Source organism: Urocitellus parryii, chromosome 16, assembly GCF_045843805.1.
Source record: "Urocitellus parryii isolate mUroPar1 chromosome 16, mUroPar1.hap1, whole genome shotgun sequence".
NCBI lineage: Eukaryota > Metazoa > Chordata > Mammalia > Rodentia > Sciuridae > Urocitellus > Urocitellus parryii.
Window position 1 is genome coordinate 20,995,714 of NC_135546.1, and position 21,574 is coordinate 21,017,287.

The 21,574-nt window shown below is 35.6% G+C and overlaps 1 pseudogene; it reads left to right on the plus strand.

The window, feature by feature from the left end:
- The first annotated feature begins 1,213 nt into the window (after nt 1-1,213).
- On the plus strand, nt 1,214-2,472 carry LOC144250614 (uncharacterized; annotated as a pseudogene).
- The last annotated feature ends 19,102 nt before the right edge of the window (nt 2,473-21,574 follow it).

Below are 21,574 nucleotides of genomic sequence, written 5' to 3' on the forward strand. Positions count from 1 at the left end.
TTTTAATGGAACAGAAGAAATTTGGTAGATTTTATAAATATATTGTGAAGGAGGAAAGGCTTTGTGTAACACAATGTATTTTCCTCTACTATATTTCTCTGCATAGGAATGTACTCATCTTGGATACTGTGAACACTAAGATGATTTGGAAAGTTCTCAAAGTAATTTTCTGTGTATATTTTTATTTGATTTATGTTTCTGGATTAACAATGGGCTTAGATTTAATAACCTTCAAACCTGCTGATGTTCCTTTATTGCTGTAATTTTTTTATGTTTACAAAACTACTCAGCCCAGTATACTAAGTAAATGTGATTATTATTTTTATTTCAGCCATGACTTCTCATCATCCACGAGAAATTTTACCAGAGCAGGGAATAAAAGAGAGAGAGGGAAGATGTGGAAAGTGTGACCTTGACCATTTACAACTAAGAAAACAATGGGAAAATATAGGTGAGAATAAAGTTAAAAAATCGTATTATAGTGGACAAAACCAATTAGTATTCCCTATTTATGATAAAAATTTATGGTCACAAGACAAGAGAAACAATTAATATCTGAAAAGATTCAATTTATTTCACTTAGTTTTGAGGAGCTGTGTGTCTGTAAGAATATATTCACAGCCATTTTTGAAGTGAAAGGAAATGTGGAAAATTTGAAATCTGGTCCATGCATCAGTTTTTAACTTTTCCAATTATACATGGAACACCGAGTTAAACTTCCAGTCAAACATTTTCACAGAGAAGATATTTTTTAAAGTGATAATTTGAGAATTTCTTTACAAAATGTCAATTTTTCTGCAACAAAACAGTAATTTCTCCTTGTGCCCAAATAGACAATATTAAGAATTGTAGAAAAGTTTCTACTTCCCTACTATTGCTCAATGATAATTCTGATACAGAATTATGGAAAGTGCACTATATAGATAATGCTATAAGTAACACTATTAGCTATGTCTCTACCCTGAGTAATTACCAGTCTATTTACATTGGTGATAAAAATTATGAATATAGAGAAACTCCTAGTCATTTTCCAAAGGAAATTCACCAAGATGAAAAATGTGGGAAAGTCTTGCTTCAGTGCTCAAAAACTATTACTCATCCAAATATTCACAGTCAAGGCAAAACTTGCAAGTGTAAGGTATGTGAGAGGGATCTTAATCACAGTGCAGAGCTTGCTCAATACAAGATAATTTATAGGGAAAGAGAGCCCTATATGTTTAAAGAATATATCAAAGCATCAACTCTCTCAACATCTTCTAAATACAGTAGATACTATGACAGTGATAAACCCTATAAATTTAAAGAATGCGAAAAATCTTTTAGTGAAAGGTTACAACTTGTTGAGCATCAGAGGATTGATACTAAAAAAAATGACCTGTAAATGTAAAAAGTGTGGCAAAGCCTTAAAAAATTTTCAACTCTTACTAAACACCAAAAAATTTATTCTGCAGAGAATACCTACCAATATGAAGATTGCAATGCACTCAAGAACTTTACTCAACATCACAGAGTTCATATAGGAGACACACCATACAAATGCAAAGAATGTGACAAAAGTTCTAATAAAATTTCCAATCTTATTTGTCACCAGTGGACAAACACTGGAGAGATGCCCCACATATGTAAACAATTTTGTGAAGCTTTTAGTCAAAAACCAAGCCTTAAAAATTACCAGAGAATTCATACTAGAGAGAAGCCCTATCAATGTAAAGTGTGTGACAAAAGTTTTAATCAAAATTCATCACTTACTCGCCACCAGCAAATCCACACTGGAGAGAAGCCCTACAAATGTAAAGAGTGTGGCAAATCTTTTAATAGAAACTCACAGCTTGCTCGCCATAATAGGGTTCATACTGGAGAGAAGCCCTACAAATGTAAAGTGTGTGGCAAAAGTTTCAATAGAAACTCAAATCTTGATCGCCACAACAGAATTCATACTGGAGAGAAGCCCTACAAATGTAAAGTGTGTGGCAAGAGTTTTAATAAAAAATCGTCACTTCCTCAGCACCAGCGAATCCACACTGGAGAGAAGCCCTACAAATGTAAAGAGTGTGGCAAAGCTTTTAGTGGCATCTCACAGCTTGCTCACCACAATAGGATTCATACTGGAGAGAAGCCCTACAAATGTAAAGTGTGTGACAAAAGTTTTAATACAAACTTCCATCTCAATCGCCACAACAGGATTCATACTGGAGAGAAGCCCTACAAATGTATAGTGTGTGGCAACAGTTTCAGTCGAAAATCATCACTTACTAGGCACCAGCGAATCCACACTGGAGTGAAGCCTGCAAATGTAAAGAATGTGGCAAAAGTTTTAATCAAAAAATAGAACTTACTCAGCACCAGAGAATGCACACTGGAGAGAAGCCCTACAAATGTAGAGAATGTGGCATACATTTTAATCAACAATAATCACTTACTGGACACTAGAGAACCCATACTAGAGAGAAGTCTTATAAATGTGAAGAATAGTAGAGCTTTTAAAATTGAAGATCTCATCCTACTAAAGATTATAGATATTATACTGCAGAGAAGTTTTACAAGTGAAAACATTGCATCAGTGTCTTTAAGGTTGAATCAACCCTTATTTCACAGTAGTTCAACACTATTTCATACCAGAGATATGATAGCACAGAAATTGTACAAATGTAAAATAGGTGACAGAGTCTCCAAAAGTTGTTCACACCCTACTCAACACTTCAGAATTCATACAAGTGAGAGGACATGTGAAAAAATTTTGCAAAGCTTTTGGCCATTGATCAAACATTTTAAAACACTGGAGGATTTATAGTATATAGAAACCCAAAGAATGTGTCCAAGACTATATCCAAATTTCAGATATTTTTCAATTTCTGACCTCATATCTGTAGCAAGTTTGGAATAACATTTGTCCAAAGTGTGTACCTTTGATAACAGCAAAATATTTACAAAAACACCTTGACAAATATAAAGATTGTAGTAAGTTTATTATCTATAGCTCATCTTTTGAAGTATTTGGGACCTAGGAGGGAAAAAATCATTTAAATGTAGAAAATGGGTAATTGCTTTTGACATTTGCTGAAAATTTTCTTAACATCTTTAGCTTATATTGTAGAAATAAGAAAATAAAAGTATAGAATAGTGCATCCCTAAAAGGATATAATTTTAGTATAAATCAACAATTACTAAAGAGTCTCATTTTTCACAACTGGAGAAATAATAATACTCAGAGTTGATTATTTCAGAAGTCTCTTATGATTTATATGAAATTTTAAATTTTTAGTTTATATTTTTGTACTTAAACTTAGGGACACTTATTAGTAAACCGCATCCCCAGATTTTTTTATCTTCATTTTTTTTCGAGATTTGGTTTGCTAAGTTGCATAGGGCCTCACTAAGTTATGGAGCCTGTATTTTAACTTGAAAAGCTTATCATGTCCCTAGGATCACAGGCAAGGACCACCATGCCCATTTTGCAGAGCATTTTTACTTATATTTCATTATGGAAGCAATTTGTTACTAAATAAAGTGTGAATTTCTTAAATTTAACCTTGTCATGAATTTAATAATGTTATTAGGTCACACATCTCCCACTATTCAGTTTGCTAATGGATCAATGAAATAGTAAAACATTCTATTGTTAAATAATGTTGTAATGTCTCTCTTAAATATTTCATGTGTTTAATCAGGATTTGTTTGGGGAATATTATTTATGTAAATTATATACTCTCTTGTTTGTAATTATGGAAAAATTAAGACAGTTATAGGAAGGACCTAGGGATACTTAAATAATGCCCAGATATACCTATTTGGAATTAAGACTTTAACATTTCACCATATAGAGTTGCAGTACTCCCTAAGGGATCTACAACTCTGGAGAGTTATACAAGCTCCCAATCAGGGAGAGGAGAAGGTCTCAAGAGACTAGGAGCCAACGTGGATATTCAGATAAAAAAGGAGGATGCTGAAGGGGAAATAGTCTCATTGTTTCCTGTGGAAACCACGTGGTCCACAGGCCCATCCTGACTCTTGAACTTAAGAAACCATGCAGTTCCTCATGAATTTCATGACGTTCATCACTGAGGAGACTGAACTGACCTGAAGTGTAGGAAAAACATCCCAATATAAGACCACCTCTTTAGTCTTGGATACCCAGTAGAAATGTGTAACCAGAAACATGTAAAATGATGACTGTAAAAAGAAACAGACATACTATAGGAGCATTTATGCCCCCCAATTTTTTATTTCATTCTATATTTTGATTTTGTAGACCTTTTTGTTCTACTTAATACCTTCCGATATAATGTTTGTTATACTTACTGGACTATATGATAGATAGCATGTGTCATGGTTTTTGAGACCCCTCTGAAATCCAGTAATTATAAGATACTATAAACTAACCCTGTCCCTCTTCAGATTTTACTGCTCCAGGAGCCCAAGACACCACAGAGAGAGAAACACAATTTTGATTGAAATAAATATCTAGACTCTCATCTACAAGTCCTGTTCAAAAAGTAAAAACATGATATTCTCTTCATATGTGAGCCCTTTGGGTCAAAAAACAGCACCTAAAAATATTTCATTTAACTTTATTTGGGAAAATAAATATTGAAATATAATGAGAAATTCTAGGAGAATAATGTTTACACTATTATTCCAGAGGGTAAATCTCTAGGTTTCATGCTTCTCTCCACTCCATTTTATTTTACACAGAACACTGGCTTCATTTTACATATGACTTTTAACTATTTGTAAGGCCCAGAGGGAAGATTCAGTACTAGAGGTCTAAGGAAAATACTAAAGATCTTCCCTTTCCATGTGCCTGCATTATGTCTGCTTATCCTTGATGATACAGCTAAAGAATGCCAATTTCTCAATGTATCTGGCTTGGTGGCTCACTCATTGGAACCCCAATTTACTCATCTCAAGGCTATAACTTCCTCCTCTGGGATCTGACCTGTTTAGGGAGGATGTAGTGTTCTTCATGGGATCACTAGGTCATGCAAGCTGTTAGAACAATGAAAGCTTAATTCTAACTTGTATTTATTCAGCCTCACTTTAAATATAAGTTAGAACAAGACTTCTGACTCTCACCTGTGGAGAGGATGTTCTGCCCAGGTCTTCCCAGTCAGGACCCTGAAAAGCTGTTTGGGACTCCCCAGAAAATAGACTCAGTGTTGGGGTTTTCCTAGTCTCACAATACAGCTGTCTGTGTCTGTTACTTTTGCTTTCTCTATTGCTTTCATAGCATTACTCAAAGAAACACTGTGTTGTGTGAAGAGAGTGTCTTTCTTATCTATTGAATCTGACCTGCCAAGTTGAGCAGCTGCACACATGCTTAATGTCAGAAACACATGTATGTGTTATCTGTTCGGTAATTATCATATCTTTCAACTGCATGATTTTTTATTGCATGGGGAAGGAAATTGAGAATGTTTTCTTTTAGTGCACACAGCACTATTAATAGTATTCATAGCTCTGCTATGTAATGTTTCCTCTCTGCTCAATTTGTATTTCTCTTGTGCTGCCTTGTAAAACAAATAGAAAAGAGTTGTAAACCAAAATTTTGTGATAATTGATAGTTGCACATACTGACTTGGGCAACTCTATTTGCCATTGTTTATTATTTTGTATGGGCTCAAGGTAGTCTTTTATAATTTTATTTTACATTAATGACATTAGCATTTATTGAAGAGTTTTTGACTCACAAACTTTTCTGTATACAACTTTTCCCTTATCATTTTTAAAGTTTCTTACTTTTTTCATATATATGACAGTAGAGCAAATTTTGACATATTATACATGGAGTAAAACTCATTTTAGTTAGCATTCCATTCTTGAGGTGTACATGGTGTGAACCTTCACTTGTGGTGTATTTATATATGAACACTGAAATGTTGTGTCTGATTCATTCTACTGTCATTTCTATTCCTATTTCCCATTTTTTCCTGCATTCCAGCTTTATCTAATCCACTGAATTTCTATTCTCTCCCCCTCCCTTGTTGAGAGGTTTAGCATCCATATATATTATATGAAATGTCTGTTTCACTCTACTATCATTGCTATCCACACATCCCCTCCCCTCTCTGCACTCCTCTCTACTTAATCTAAAGTAACTATTTTTCCCCACCACTTATTGTGAATTAGCATCAACTTATCAGAGAGAACATTTGGCCTTTGTGTTTGTGTGTGTGTGTTGGCTTATTTCACTTAGCATGATATTCTCCAACTCCATCCATTTACCACCAAATGCCATAGTTTCATTCATCTTTAAACATAAGTAATATTTCATTGGTGGGGGGGGATATATTTAATCACATTTTATTTATTCAATCATCTGTGGAAGGACACCTAGGTTGGTTTTATGGTTTAGCTGCTGTGAATTGTGGTGCTGTAAACATTGGTGTGGCTGTGTCCCTGTAATATGCTGTTTTAAAATGATTTGGTTATAGTCAGAGAAGAGGGATAGCTGGGTCAAATGGTGGTTCCATTCTGGTTTTCCAAGAAGTCTCCATACTGCTTTCCATGGTGGTTGCACAAATTTACAGTCAGTCCTAAGAGCAATGTGTGAATGTTCCTTTTCCCCACATCCTCAACAACATTTATTGTTGCCTATATTATTAATCTTTGCCATTCTGACTGAAGTGAGATAAAAAATTTAAGTAATTTTGATTTAAGTCTTCCTAGTTCCTAGATGTGTTGAACGTTTTTTTGACATGTATTTGGTAATGGATTGGATTATATTTCTTCTGTGAAGTGTCTGTTCGGTTACTCAGCCCATTTGTTAATTGGGTTTTGTTGTTAAGTTTTGAATTATTTGTATACCCTAGAGATTAGTGCTTGATCTGAGGCACGTGTGGTAAAGACTTTATACAAATCTGAGGGTTCTATCTTCACATTATTGTTTCTTTTGCTGAGAAGTACCTTCCAGGTTGAATCTATCCTGTTTATCAATTCTTGATTTTTAATTCTTATGCTGTAGGGATCTTGTTATGGAAGTCAGATTCTGGACCAACATTCACCTCAGATTTTTAAATGGGATCCCGAATTTATGAGTGTTTCAGTATTATTGTTTCTTTACTATCTCCCCTTATAGATCTACATGTTCTAAAGAGTCATGAAATGATCTAGCTTCACATGTATGATTTTCTGATGACTGTTATTTTTGAATATGTAGCTGCAGATTATTCCAAATATATTTTTACTATTTTAGACACTTGAATTAAAGCACATACATGCATTGTGTAGGAAATATTCCATCAGTAGATCAACATCAAATCTATAATATATATAAAAGCCTGGATTGAAATGCATGCACATTCACTCCAGAGATTGGCCCATCACACTTATTCTATACTAATTCTACATTTTAGAACCTCCATGAAAGAATGATTCAGATATTCCTTTTTTTTTTTGCGGGGGGGGGGGGGAGGATGATGAAGATTTAACTCAGGGACATTCAGCCACTGAGCCACATCCATAGCCCTATTTTATGTAGAGACAGGACCTCACTGAGCTGCCTAGTAAATCTTTCACTGAGGCTGGCTCTGAGTGCTCTACTGCTGAGCTACAGCCCCAGCCCCAGAGATTTTAATCTGTTGTTGTTGTTGTTGTTGTTGTTGAGACTATGCTATGGACTTTGAAATACTTTCTTCACATTATATATGCTTTTTTAGGAAATAAAAGTAAGTATTAATGTGCTAACACTTTTGTGTATAGAATCATCATGTCACAGATATCAAACTATTCTACTTTATTAAATATTCTTAGTAATAAGTAGTAAAAACACACTATTGGGTAAATAGTGGCATAACATCTCTATTAATTATTAATTACTCAATTTTCTTGGAGAATATTATTTTTATAAGTCATATCTTTGTTCATTTTTTTCCTTGTAATCATTACAGAAATAAAGACAGGTGTAGATAAGGTATGAGGATATGAAAGTAAGTCCCAGATTTATGTATCTTGAGTAACAAATTTTTGAATTTTTATCCTGCAATTCTGGAGAGTCACACAACCTCCTAAACAGGGTAATTAGAAAGACCTCAAAGGCATAGAGCAGCTGGCACATATTCGGGGAAAAGGAGGGTCATTGGAGAGAAATACTCCCAATATTTTCAAGAGAAATGTGGTTACATGTTGATGTTTCCTGGCTCTTGACGCTTCATGCACAGAAACATTCTGAAAAAGTCAGACAATCCCTAAAAGTAAACCCTGAGGATACTTGACTGACTTCAAAGAATATAGGAAAATATTTTCCCCCAATATTGACTTCCTATTTATTCTTGAAGCCCTAGCATAGAAATATAACCAGAAATGGATACAATAATATGGATAAAAAAGAGTCATACCCATGGAGCACTTAAACCTTTCACACAATTTAATGAGTCTCATGCTGTACCAACTGAGCTAGCCGGGCACCTCACAATTTACTTAATTAAATATCTTTGTATTTTATTACCTCTTTTAGTATACTTTATAATATATAATGGTAATTATACACTTGGGATGGCAGTGTTGACAGTATATAGCATAGACTTCCCAATCTTCTCTATAATAGACTGTTTACAAGATACTATAAACCAAATCTGTCTCTTTTTTCATCTAATAGGGAGAGAAGCACATGTCCTCACAATGAGAAAAACAAAATTCTTATTCAGATAAGCTGCTAACTATGTACAAACCTGTTCAAAAGTTAAAGCACATGATTACCCTACATTTTTTCATGTGTTAGTGCTTTGGCTCAAAAAAAATTCTACATATGCTGATTTAAGTTGACTGGAATATGTAAATGTTGTAATCTAATGATCAATTTTAGGGATAAGAAAACCAAGGTAATGGTAATGATATTTCTGTGATCCTTGAGTTTTGGTTTCAGATATGGACGTATCATGGTCATTCCCTTTTCTTCTAGGGGTCATGCCTGTACCTTTCCTCTTGTATACATTCCATGTCATTTCACACAGGAAATGAACACTTAGTTCTGAGAAGTCATTTTATTTTTTTCCAACGGAAAGTGTACATTGTAATTTTGGAGTCACTAGGGGAGCTCCTGCATTTTAAAATTTTCAGCCTAACAATAAGATGTGTTGTGGGGAGCCACACTGAATGACCATGCTTTCCAGTCCTGAAACAGGAGGCTCTGACCACTCACTACATTAGTGGTGACTCGTGGGACATTACCCCCTACCATAGGCCTAATTTTGGGATGAAACAATGTAAATAACAGAATTTTAGTACTGCCAGGAGTGATTGATTGATTCAAATTTTTGAGATAGTCTAAAATTGCTGTGCAATTAGAACATGCCATCCGGCTCTCTACAAGAGACTATCATGTCATTTGAAGAACTTAATCAAGGGTTTACTCCTAGGGAAATTGAGGGAGATTTACAGGAAGAATACATACCTGTAACCCAATCTCTCCAACGGAGATTAACGAATGCATCCAGCCCAAATTTTTAGAAGAGGCCCTGGCCATAAAGAAAAATAAATTGGCTCACAGAAGAGCCAATCTGGGTTTATCAGTGGCCCCTCACAGGGGAAAAGTTAAAATAGCCCACATACTAGTTGAGGAACTACTTCAGGCTGGTCATTTAGAGCCCCTACACTAAGCTCTTGGAACACACCCATCTTTGTAATTAGGAAAAAGTCTGGTAACTGGAGATTATTACAAGACCTAATATCTATTAATTGTGTTATAGAGCCCATGGGAGCATTACAATCTGGGCTTCCTTCTCCTAGAGCTATTCTTTTACATTATTATTTGATAATAATAGATCTGAAAGATTCCTTCTTCTCTATACCTTTGCACCCAGATGACTGTAAAGAAATCGCCTTCAGTGTCCCAGCAATTAATTTTAAAGAACAAGTTAAAAGGTATTCCTGGAAAGTGTTGCCTCAGGGAATGTGTAACAGTCCTACCCTATATCAAAATGTTGTGACACAGGCTATCACGCCTGTGCATATATTATTCATTTTATGAAAGACATACTTTTAGCTCATGATAATCCAGATGTACTTTTCAAACTTTTTGCCCAATAAGGGATGTCACTCACAGCAATGTGTTTGTTCATTGCACCTCCAAAGGTGTTAAAGACATCTCCTTTTCAATATCTAGGTCATGTGATTAGAGGACATATAATCAGTCCTCAAAACTTACAAATGAGAAAGGTCAGTCTCTTGTAGAATGAGATCATTCATCTATTAAGCTACAATTACAAAAGCTAAAAGGGGAGATAGGACTAGGACTCCCCAAAATAACCTCAATCATGCTCTGTTTTTTAAATTTTTTTTTACGTTGTGACTCAGAAGGACACAGTGTAGCCGAGTGACATGTCTTCCACAGCAACAGGCCCTTTAAGCCGAGTTTGATGGAAGGACTTGCAGTCTGGCCAATGGAGAGGACCAGATCCAAATATCATGTGGGGCAGAGGTCATGCTTGTATTTTCCCAGAAGGTCCTTTTCATCCTATTTGGGTTCCTTAATGCAGCATCAGGCATAAAGGACTTAGAACCAAGATTCAAAAGACTGAAGAGTGACCGAAAGATGCGAGACCTAACTCCCTCCAACAAGAGGCACTCTCAAAATTATAGAGGAAGAAAGATGGCCGAGAGAGACCCAATGGTGAAGCCACCCTGATAGAAGGACCTGAAGAATTTGACACTGCAGGCAAACAAATTATTAGTCAGCAAGAAAAAGTTAAATCTCCAACTATGATGCTCGCTAATAGCTAGTAGTAGCTCTATTGAGCTGTCAGGTAAAGGGGAATCAGGGAGACCCTTACTGGACATATTTTCCAGATCCACCTCTAGTACACCCAGTGGTGTGTGGACTGGAGAATACATCCCAGTGTTTACTAATGACTCATTCATGATGGCAGGATTTACATTCACCCCTATTACTCCAAACCATGTGACTGGATTTAATTATTCTGGCTATAGTGCCCAACAACCCTTATGTTGGTCCCACGATAAATATGCTGGCTGTCCAAAAGTGTCATTTGGAGAAAAGACAGCAGTTGGGGGACCAACTAATTACACTGTTCCTGGAGACTAAAAGACTTAGATCAGATCAGTTATTAAAATGGGACTTTCTCATAACCAGTCATCTCAGCAGAACTTACAGGAATACCTTGTTCTCCTAACACTTTGGCAATAGAAATAGGCACCTTTCCTATGTGGATGGATTGTATAAATACTTTTCCAGTACAGCATAAGGTGTGTAGAAATGGTGGGTATATTTTGGACTGGTCTCCTAAAATTGACTATAGGCAGTTATGCAAGGGTAATGCCATGAATCCTGGAGGATTTGTTAGTAGCATCCTGACCTTCAGCGAAGGTGGAATCCAGAAAGATGTTTGGCGCTTAATTGCTACCTCAGAATTCTTACATTTTACTGGCAAACCTTTACCAGACTTTGTAGGCAACGCTGTAATAGGAAGGTTCTTGCTATGGCTTATGGGCCTGTGTTCAATCTCCTAATATTTTAATTACAGGAAACATAAAATTAAAAGGGAAGGTGATAGATATCTTGTAACATGTAGTAAATGTAATTTAACTAATTGTATCACCAGAAATAATAGAGAAAAAGGAACGATGATGCTCCATCAGCCCTCTTGTGTCTTATTACCAGAAAATTCTTCAGAGCCATGGTAGGCTGATGCTGGTTTGCAAGTCTTACAACAAATACACGCCCAGATATTGAGACCTAAATGTGCTCTTGGGCTCATAATAGTGGGAGTTGTTGCCTTGGTTTCTTTTGTTGCTTCCATGGTCTCAGCTTAGGTGGCCATATCTCAAATATTCAATATGCAATTTTTGTTAATAATTTGACTGAGAATACTTCCAAGGCTCTTCACAATCAAATAAATGTTGATGAAAGGATTGAGACCAAGCTAAATGCCTTAGAGGCTGCTCTCATGAATATAGGTAATGACCTTTCCACTTTGAAATTCAAGGAAAGACTTAAATGTCATGCTAGCTATAAGTATGTGTGTGTTACTGCTGCCAAACACAATGCTTCTTAATGGTATTGGGAGAAGGTTCAAAACCATTTGTTGGATATTGGCAGAATAATGATAACAGCTTGGATCTTTTGGAGCTGCATCATCAGATTCAAGGTATACAGAAAAGTAAGATTGATTTTTTTGGATCCTACTTTTTAACCTGATCAAATACGGCTTTAACCCTGGAAACATTCTTAAACACTCTGCATGTTATATCCTTGTGTTGTTCTCATTGCTACTTATTCTCTCTTGTGTTGTAATTGTAGAATGTTGTGCCCCCAGAACAGAATTCAGGGACTCAAAATTATGACTTATCACCTGCTTTTCAAAGAAAGAAGAACAGATATGTGGGAAGCCACTCTGAATGACCCATGCCTTCCCGTCCTAAAGCAGGAGGCTCTGGTATATTTGTTGTGACACCGGCATTGTCCAAGCTCAGATAGAGAGGCTGGTCTTCAGTTATAGGTGTTACCCATGAGGGTTGAGTTACACTCACCTGTCCCTTGTAACTCTGCCTCTTCTGGCCTTTTTTGAATAGAACTTTCTAAGAACAAGAGTCCCCCCAATAAAAGCTCTCTTCTGAATGTGATCACTCTCTCTTACCAGCCTCTCATGGCTTTCTCTTGCTCTCCCTTTTGGGGAGCCTGAGGCTGAGATCCCAGAAGCCACCCTGAAGCTTGTGTAAAGGTTAAGTGTGTCTGTGTTTTATTTGGTATCCCTGGAAATTCACATGAGTGACCTTAGGTTCAGCTGACTGTTCAGGTCCCGGACGGCAATTTGTAAATGCATGGGCAGGAATTTGCCTGACCTGGGTGGGTAGCAATTTGTAACTGGTATTCAGAGGGATTATACACACACACACACACACACACACACACACACACACACACACACACTTGTGGCTTATATTTTTCAAGAGGAAAAGCAAAAGGAAAAATGGCCCTAGGATGACTAGATATCCAAAAGAAAATATATATATATATATATATTTGGATACTTACTTCCCATCATATACAAAAATAAAAATTTTAAAAAGGATCAAAGGCCTTTGTGTAATATCTAGAAGCATAAAACTCATAAAAAACAGTTGAGGACATTTTCATTATTTTGGATGTGGTGATGCCTATTTAATATTTGTATTTATTTTAATCACACCATTCAATTAGAAAAATCCCTATATAAAAGTGGTATGATTTCATGTCAAAATAAACTGTAATGTTATGTGTAGTTGAAATTCACTAATAAAAAATAAAACTTAAAAATGAGGAAAGGCACTGGAGATATAGCTCAGGGGTAAACACCCCTGAGTTCAATTTTCAGTACCAACAAATTATTATTAAATGAACAAAGACATTTCTGAATGTAATAGGGTTAATCTTGACTTTATTGACACTTCTGTGAGTTCGGTGAAAATGAGAACCATTTTCATGATAATTTATAATTTGTTAAAAAATATGCCAACAAAATTATAACATTTCTCTTTTTTTGTGACTCAACAATATATTCATGACTACATGAGGAAGCCACAAATATACAGATGTTAGTTTGGAGTCAGAAGGTAATTAGTTAATATTATTTGATTGAAGGCCTTCAGCTAATATGATTTCATACAATGCTATGGATCATTTGGCTCCAGAGGAATAATCTTTACTCTTGAGAAATTTCAATTTTATTTAAGTCTATAGATTAAGAAAACTGGATTCCAGGTTAGCTTACACAAGGTAAATGTGGTTGGAATTTTTCAGATAGAAGTTTCCATTGAGGACAATGAAATTTCAAATAGCATACACAAAAGCCTAGGTGAAGTCTATAGCTTAAAAAAATAGTGACTAAATTGTGAATATAATTTTCTTTCCCCTTCAAAAAATTGATTATGCCACATCATAAACCTCATAACTAAAATCCTGTAGATATATTCCAAATATATGGCATTATAAGAAGTATCTTTTGGCACATGCCTATAATCCTAGCAGTTTGGGAGGCTGAGACAGTAGGATCACATGTTCAAAGCCAGCCTTAGTAATTGGTCTCTAAATAAAATTTAGGGCTGGGAATGTTTCTCAGTGGTTAAGCTCCCCTGGGTTCAATCCCTGGTACCAAAAAGAAACAAAGAATAATTGTCTTTTCTCTGAATCTATTGTCCAATGCAGGGCCAAGAGATTTACATGTTTTCTGCTAAGAATCTTGTAGTTCCAATTCTCATATTTAAACCTTTCTTCCATTTAAAATTGATTGTGTAGAGTGTGAGATAGTGTTTGAGATTGTGTTCCAAATATTCTATGGATAGTTGTTCCAGATGATTCGAAAATATTTTTCCCGTAACATCTTGGCATTATCCTTGAAAAATAATTGACCATAAATATAAAGATCTATTTCTAAATTTCATTCCATTTACTTATTTCTTTTTGCAGTAATAAGTTTGAATCTAGGAACACTCCACCACTGAGATTTATCCCCGGTCATTATTATTATTATCGTTTTGAGAGAAGATCTTGCTATGTCCCCAAGGATGACCTTAAAGTGTCAATTCTGTCTCAGTCACTTGAGTTTCTGGTATTATAGGCATCCACAACCACACCTGGCAATATTATTCCATTTAATCATTTTGTAAGTGTGACTCAGTACTGATTACAGTAACCTTTATAAAAATATCTTTGATGAAGATGTACTAAATATACATAATAAAAAATCTCTGCATGGTATTTTAACACATACGCCTTATGCACTGATGAAATCCTATTCTCGTTTCCCATCTCCACTCTTTAACCTTTTAAATCACCAACCTAATTTCAGGTTTAGCTTCCCCCACATGAGGGACAGCATGCAGTGTTTGTAGTTCTGTGTCTGGTTTTATTTCATTTTACCTCACTACCCTCCAATTTCACCCAATTGGTTTCAGGTGGCAAGATTTGTTTTTTATGGATGTATGCATACATATATGCCATATTTTCATTATCCCTCTATCCTAGAATTTCTAGGTGATTCCATATCTTTTCAATTGAGGTGTGCCTCAATATACATGGGCATCCAGGTATCAGATGATTGTTTCATAGTTTTTCATTACATACTTCCAAGTGGGATACCTGAATCACAAGGTAATTCTATTTTAGTATTATTTAGTTGAGATACAGAAGACTTAACCAAAGCCTTCATGTGCTTGGCAAACATTTGACCATTAGACTACATCACAGTGCCTTATTCTTTATTATTATTATTATTTTGAGAGAGCATTACATTAAGTTTCCTATCCTCGTAGCAAATTCAGGATCCTCCTACTGTGGTCTCCCAAGTTGCCTACTTTACAGGCATTTATCAACATTCCTGGTCCCCCAGCATATTTCTTTCTTATGGGAGACAGGGTTCTGCATTGTTTAACCTTAACTTGCACAAGCTGGTCTTAAACTTGTAATATTCCTCCTTAAGCTTCTTAAATATATAGGATTAGTCCTGTGCCATAATCCCAGCTATTGTTAGGTTTTTGAGAAATATGCACAGTTTTTCATATCAGCTACCCAATTTACTTGCACACACCCATGCATAAGTGTTGATTTTTCTCCACATCGGTGATTGTCACTTTTCTAAGTAACCCATTTTGACTGGGGTGTGATGATACCTAATGTATTTTTTTTTCTTTCTGGTGATGGGGACTGAACCCAGGGCCTTGTGCATGCAAGGCAAGTACTCTACCAACTGAGCTATATCCCCAGCCTTCCTCATTGTGTTTTTGATTTACATTTTCCTGAAGGCTAATTATTTGGAACATCTTTCTATATGTTTACTGGAACTTTTTGTTTCTTCTTTTGAAACTGTCTCCTTTGCTCGCCCACTTGAATGGCATTACTTCATTTTTGATTGTTTGGTGTTATGATTTTTTTTACATATTCTAAATATGAAGCTTATATCAAATGAATACTGGGCACAGATTTTATCCCATTTTATAGGGATTCCACTTTGTTTTTCTTTGCTGTACATCAGGTTTTTAGTTTAATGCCTTTTTTATCTTTTATTTTTTGTGTGATTTTGAAATTATGTCTAAATCATTTGCCTTGTTTATTTTGTAGTTTCACAATCAGGTCTTTTAACCCTTTTGAATTGATTTTGATCATGGTGAGGAATAGGGATCCAGGTTCTTTGAGTACTAACACTGTATACTGAGTTTTAAAATTGGAATGTGTAAGTCTTCCAATTTTGTTGTTTATATTTTTCTTGACAAAAACCTGCATTATTCTTTTAAACATTTTCTATATTATTTTCTGCTTAGAAGACATATTTGTTTGTAAATTTTTTGCTATGTATTTAATGTTTGATTCTACCATAAATGGAATTTTTAAATAATTTTGCTTTGAATATTTACTGTTCAGCTACAAAAATAGTATTGATATATCAGTGCTATATCCTGAACAAATTCTGAACTTTTTTATTTAAATAGTTCTTTTGTAGAGACCTTAGAATTTGATTAACATAAAACCATCTATCTGTTTTTAGATTTAGATATAGTTTGATAGTTTCACTTCACATTTCTAACATGGATTGTTGTTGTTATTGTGTTGGGGTACCTGGGATTGAACTCGGGAACCTTGACTTCTGAGCCACATCTACAGCCCTATTTTATATTTTATTTAGAGACAGTGTCTCACTGAGTTGCTCAGTGACTTGCTTTTGCTGAGGGTGGCTTTGAACTCATGATCCTCCTGCCTCAGCCTCCCAAGTCACTGGGATACAGGCATGTGCCAACCATGTTCAGCTCAGATATGGATGTTTTTATTGTGTTTTTTACTGATTCAATAATTTATTAAGTCTTTTTAGACTTAATAGACTTTAGACTTTTTAGACTGTCAGTTTTGATGGAAGTTTTATAGGAATTTGTTAGAATTCAGTTGTTTATAGTATGCCCTTAAAATTTTCTAAATTTTTTGTGGAGTCTGTTTTGATGGTCTCACTTTTATTTTTGATATTTATTAACTTGAGTTCTCTCTCTCTCTCTCTCTCTCTCTCTCTCTCTCTCTCTCTCTCTTTTTCTTGGTTAATTGAACAATCAGTTTTGTAAATCTTTTGAACAATAAACACGTTTTCTTAATTTTTTCTTTTGTCTATTTCTTTTATTTTTGCTCTATTTTTTGTTAAAATTTATCCTCTGCACAATTTGATTACAGCTTGCTTTTCTTTGTCTAGTTACTGAATAAATTTAGGACTTTGTTTGGGCAGTTTTTCTATTATAATGTAGGCTTTTGTGGTTATAAATTTTCTCCTGAGGGCTACTTTACCTACACCTCTTAAGTTTAGACATATTTGCTTTCATTTTTATCCATCTAAACTATTTTCTATGTTTTTCTTCCTAAAGAGTACACTGTCTAGTTAGGAAATTTTTTAATTTTCTGTTTTTTTAACTTAATTTCATAGTAGTTACAAAAGATACTTGTCCTGATTCCAGTGCTTTTAAATGTATTGACTTTCTTATGTCTTTAAAATGGCAAGTCCTGCATAATGTTTCCTATACACTCGAGTAAAATGTGTATTCTACCTTTTTGAGCAGAATATTCTTTATAGTCCTCTAGACCTAGTGTAGTTATATTGTTGTTCAAGTCGTTTTGTTTTACATGGACTTTTTGCTAGTCATTTCATTCTTTCATGAAAATGGGATATCACAAATTAATCGCCCCTTTTTAAAGAAATTTCTCTTCCTTTAATCCTGATAGTTTTTACTTCACATATTTTGGAATACTGTTTTTTGACATGTATATATTATAACTTAGTTTGTGAGATTTCCCACTTTAATGATATGTATTATATATTTTAGTTTTTAGCATAAATATGTATACATATATTTAATATATAATTTAATATATGTAATTACAAGTATATATAATGTTCTTGCCTCCATCTAACAAATTCTGTCACAGCTGATTTAGCCTGACATGTGCATAGTCCTCCAGCTGTTTTCTTTTTGTTTTCATTTGTTTGCTTGTTTTTTCCTTTACTGGGTGTTTTACCAGGAGCACTTTACCACTGAGAACTATCCCCATCCATTTTTATGTTTTGTTTTTGATAGGTCCTCACTAACTTGCAAGGATATACCTGTGAATTTCTTGGGGGATCTTCTCTTGGTATAGTGCCATGGAAATTTAGGTTTCACCTTGGGAACTATGGCAGCTTCCCAAAGCACATTAGATTGCCCAAGGCACATGACCTCTAATAGTTACCAGGTGATATTCATTGGCTGTGACCAAGTTTAAAACTAGCCACTGCAGATTTGTGTCCTTTGTTTCAGATTGTAAGAGAGATCCTTCTCTACCTTCTCATCAACTATTGGCAGAAGAAAGGATTGCCATAACAAAGGTTGAATCTGCCCTGATTACTGCACAGCTTACTAGAATTAATCCACAAGAGCCTGTATACTGATAAACATTTTCCACTGTTCATACCCATATAGGAGCAATGTGGTGATAATTGGGAATTATTGAGTGGCCTTGCCTACCTCATTCTCCTCAAAAGTCATCGACTCCATTCCATGGCTTTATTGCTCTGTTAGTTACTAAAGGAAGAACACGAGTTTTGCAGATAGTTGGGTCATAGCCTAATATTATTGTAGCCTCTTTTTCTACTCTAGAGCATGATTGGCTTTGGAAATCTTCTAAAATGTCGAAGATAGCTTTTGCTAATTTCCCTAGTCAAATGGAAAGCCATTACCTTCATGATAAAGTTATTCAATTTGCTCTTGTGACTACATTTATTTTTCCCCAAATTGTATGTGCTTAACCAATAGTTGGAGCACTAACAGTATTTACTGAAGGATCAAGTTCAGGAAAAGCAGGTTTCTATAGCCATGCTCATACAGAGATAATACAGATATCTTATATTTCCGCACAATGAGCAGAACTTCAAGCTCTCATTTGTGCTTTAATTCATTTTTAAATGAGCCAAACTTTATTTATTCAGATAGTTTACATGCAGTTCATGTTACAAAAAATATTGAAACATCACCTACTGGGAACACACTGTTGCAAGAGTTATTTAATTTGTTTCAGACCTTATAAAAGACAATTCAAATGTGTCACCATCCAAGTTTCATCAGCCATAGAAGGGCACATTCTAATCTTCCAGGTCCTTTAGCTTTAGGTAATGATAAGATTGATTAACTTGTTGCTGTTTTGAATAAATATCTTTATATTATTTTGCACAAGCCTCACATTCTTTATATCATCAGAATGCTACTACTTTATATAAAAAATTTAATATCCCTGGGGAAAAACTTTCAAATTGTTCATCAAATCGCACAATGTTTTATACATATATATCTTCACCAACTGGGGTTAATCCTATGGTTTATAACCAAATCAGTTATGGCAAATGGATGTAAATCTTAACAATGTTAAGTTCATGTTATTGTTGATACTTACTCTTGATTTACTTTTGCCATTGCCTGTGTAAAAGAAAATGCTCAGCATGTTATTGCTCACTGTCTAGATACGTTTGCAGCATTAGGATGTCCTTTACAGATTGAAATTTATAATGCTCCAGCTTATACTAATTTTTCTTTTCAGCAGTTTTGCCATCAATTTTGTATTGATCATAAATCAGGTATTCTGTAGAAGCCTCAAGGTACAGCCATTGTAGAATAAGCTCATTTATGTATTAAGCTACAGTTACAAAAAAGGGGAGGGGTAAGGCCCCACAAAATAACCTTAATCATGCTTTGTTTTAATTTTTTTTTCAAATTTTCACTCTGAAAGTCACACTGCAGCTGAAAGACACATCTTACATGGCAACAGTTTCCTTTGGCCACGTTAGGTGGAAAGATTTACAAACATAGCAACAGAAAGGATCAGATTCAGTGATAACGTGGGGTAGAAGTCATGCTTGTGTTTTCCCAGAAAGTGCCTCTCAATCTATTGGGGTACCTGAATGTGCGCCCTATCAGACATGAAGGACCTTGAACCTAGGTTCAGATGACTGAAGATTGATCTAGAGATGTCAGTCCTGACCCCCAGCAGGAAGTGAAAGCTACAAAGGAGGAAGAAGATGAAGAAGGCCCTGAGAGACCGAATGTTGAAACTACCATCATGGAGGCAACTGTAGAATCTAACGATACAGCCTGAACAGAGAGTTCGACACAAGGAGGAACTAACTCTGCAGCCACAATGTTTGTGGCCATGTTAGCTCTGTTGAGCTGTTCAATAAATGGAGTCCAGGGAGAAACTAATTGGAAATAGTTTCCAGACCCACCTTTGGTACACCCAGTTGTGTGGACCAGAGAATCCATCCCAGTATTTACCAATGATACTCATGTAATGTGTGGTTTTACAGATACTCAGATTGCACCCATCCCTCTGACTGGATTTAATTATACTGTTACATTGGACAACTACGTATATATTGTTCACATGATAAACATGTTGGCTATCTAGGGGTATCTTTTGAAGAAAAGACAGCATATGGGTGGTCTAGATGAGCCAATCATACTGAATCCTGAGACTCTTAAGCAATATTTCCAAACACTTATTAAAATGCGACTTTCTCTAACAAGCCAGTCATTGCCACAGAACAACTGCCAATACCTTACTGTCCAAATCATTCTGCAATAGAATTTGGCATCGTTCCTAAATGGATAGACTGTGCAGATGTCTTGCCAGTACAACAAAAACTTCTCTAAATAGTGGCTTGTGTGTAACCAAGGCAGACAAATGCATGCTTATCCTCCAAGAATTGAACCTGATTTCATCTGACTGTAAATTCTATAGTCATCATCCATGAGAGAATTTAAGCCTCATTCTTTATACCATGTAATGCATGCAGAAGCACATATTTTTCATGATCCTGGGCTAATATTTCCCAACCTCTACCAAATACTAGACTGTGAGTGTTTGAAAGCTTCTTAGAAGGAACTTCAGTGATCAATTCTGCTCATTAATTATTTATTTATGTTTAGCACCAGGGATTGAACCCAGGGCTGGTTAACCACTGAGCCACATCCCCAGCACCTTCTTTTTTAAAATATATACTTTATTTATAGACAGGGTCTCACTGGGTTGCTTAGTCCTGATGTCCCTGAATGACATTTTAGAGAAAACCAGTGAGTGACAAGAATGGGACAGGATGGGAAAGTAACAGTTTGTTTAATGAAACAAACTGAAGGGAAAGGAGAGGAATCTCAGTTCAGGAACCTGGACTCGGGGGTATTATCATGTGATTCAAGGAGAGAGACATTGGCAGAATGTTAGGAATCCAAAGAGAAGGAAGAGACTGTGTCTGGACAAATAGATGTGGCAAGTAGAAGGTCAGAGATGGTGCCTGGGAAAGCAGGGGATGACAGGTGGTGCTGTGATGGTTGAGTGTGAAAGAGGATAGGCAGGACCCCTCTCAAGACACAGGGGGGGTGGGCAGATGTTTTGACGGGGAAACGCTAAATTCTTGGGGAAATGGACAGAGATAAATTATGTCACTGTTAATAAAATAAAAAATGGGGGGGCTGGAGATGTGGCTCAAGCGGTAGCGCGCTCGCCTGGCATTCGTGCAGCGCGGGTTCGATCCTCAGCACCACATACCAACAAAGATGTTGTGTCCGCCGAAAAATTAAAAAATAGATATTA